Source organism: Adiantum capillus-veneris, chromosome 6, assembly GCF_014529385.1.
Source record: "Adiantum capillus-veneris isolate H3 chromosome 6, ASM1452938v2, whole genome shotgun sequence".
NCBI classification, from domain to species: domain Eukaryota; kingdom Viridiplantae; phylum Streptophyta; class Polypodiopsida; order Polypodiales; family Pteridaceae; genus Adiantum; species Adiantum capillus-veneris.
In genome coordinates, this window is record NC_140936.1 from 51,914,248 (window position 1) to 51,916,146 (window position 1,899).

The window sequence follows — 1,899 nt, forward strand, 5'->3', positions numbered from 1 at the left end:
TCTCCACCAGTCACCGCCATCCACAGCCGCACTGAAAACGGCTCACCCACTTTTTAAATTTGCGGTTGTGGTCACTTGACGAGTCGCAATCAGTCGTCTATCTCTCCTATTCCTCTCCTACTAACTACACGCGCACCCTTTTTGGTTGCATGTGTGCCTGCCACCCACACAAACTTGCTTGTGGCATGCAAGTTGCTACACTCTTACACCCCTCTGTAGAATTTCCGGCCTCCAAAATTTTACTCCTGTCATTAGAGGCCTATCCCACTGGAGAAACCGTGCACTCAAGTAGCCTGGCTATTGTCGAATTGAAAGCCTGTTTCATCTCTATTTCAGTAACATATTTCACCCCTCCTAGCACCTCATAGCAAATGCATTCAACCAATTTGCAGACACCAGGAGATAGAGCTTCCTAATTAGAGTTGAATCAACAATAAACTGCCCAAACATGCATTACGGTGAGCGGAAGCAGCTGGAAAAGAAATACGGGCTTGTTCTCCCCATACACCGTCTACATGTAGAGCATTCCCTCTTTCTCCACAGTTGAAGGTGGCCCTAGTTCCACAATACGTTCCAAGTAGGTTTTTGCTGTGAGTTCTGGAAGGGAGGATTGATCCACATCTTGCAATCGGCTTTCAATCTAGGAACTTGTTCTCTGTATATCATCACTTAACGCTGACAACTCAGTGTTCAGTTGTTCTAGCTGTACTGTGACCTTATCCCGTGCGTCCCATAGATCCCGCTCATACCTTGCCTCCCATACATGTTGAAGATCAGCTGCAGATTTCTGCGCTGTTTCTCTCCACGGATAGCGTTCTGTACATCCTTCAAGTGTTCTTCCAATGCAATAATGTTCTGGCATGCCTCTTCCACTTCCCCCTCCTCCGCAAGCCTCCGCTTCCTTGCAGACGCGCGGCGCTCGCCGCCGCCATGAGATTTATGAGGTTTAGGGATTAGCCTACTAAGTGGAACTCGTGCTAGGCACTGCAAGGCAACAACATCTGACCAACCAGCACCGCCATTGGCTTCATGCTTTCTCCCACCCCTACTCGCAGCAGCAGCGCGAACCTTTCCAACCACGCTCTTTTAGTTACATGCAGAAGGCCATAAGCTTTCAATCTCAAGGTCACTATGCGGAAAAAAAAGAAGTGATGCGGCAGTAATGGCCATTACAGCTAAAGCCAGACCTAGAGCCTGTGATGTTCAATATCACTAGTATGTGTCCTTGATTTCGAAAAAAGATGCAATAGCGGAATCTTTTGAAGATGCTATGAAAGTAAAGCCGCACGACGAGAGGAGCAAAAAAAAAGCAGCGAGCAAAGGTAGGGAGGGGCGGAGCCAGCCTGGGCGGCCTGAAGCTAATTTGGCGTGCGATGCAGGAGTGGACGCAAGTCAGGTTGGACATCTTCTTTTTTTTATAATGAAAATTGCTCATCAGACTGTCATCATGCCCTCTTTGTGGTGGGTTGGCTTAGCTGAGCGACCAGTCATTGCAGTCCCAGGTTTTGAGATCAATCTCTCGATGCGCAAGCTAACGGTTTTGGAGACGTTGCTTGGCCTGCATTCATACATCAAGTGGAATCTTCAAATAATCCAACCAATAAAATAAGAAACGAACCAGTATATCACTAGTACTAGAATAGAAGCCCAAAGTGATAATATATTTGTCGACGGGAATGCCCACCTATTTGTATATCACTAGTACTAGAATAGAAGCCCAAAGTGATAATATATTTGTTGACGGGAATGCCCACCTATTTTTTGCAGCACATAGTAACATACGACCCCGATGGCGAGCTCGATGCCGTCGATCAGTATGCAGAGCACGACGATGATATTTCAAAATCACTGTACGAGCAAAAGCAGTGCAGCAACATGGACATCAACATAGTGAGTAGC

The 1,899-nt window shown here is 46.8% G+C and overlaps 1 pseudogene; it reads right to left on the minus strand.

The window, feature by feature from the left end:
• Positions 1-427: 427 nt before the first annotated feature.
• On the minus strand, positions 428-1,163 carry LOC147455503 (uncharacterized; annotated as a pseudogene).
• Between the last annotated feature and the right edge of the window lie 736 nt (positions 1,164-1,899).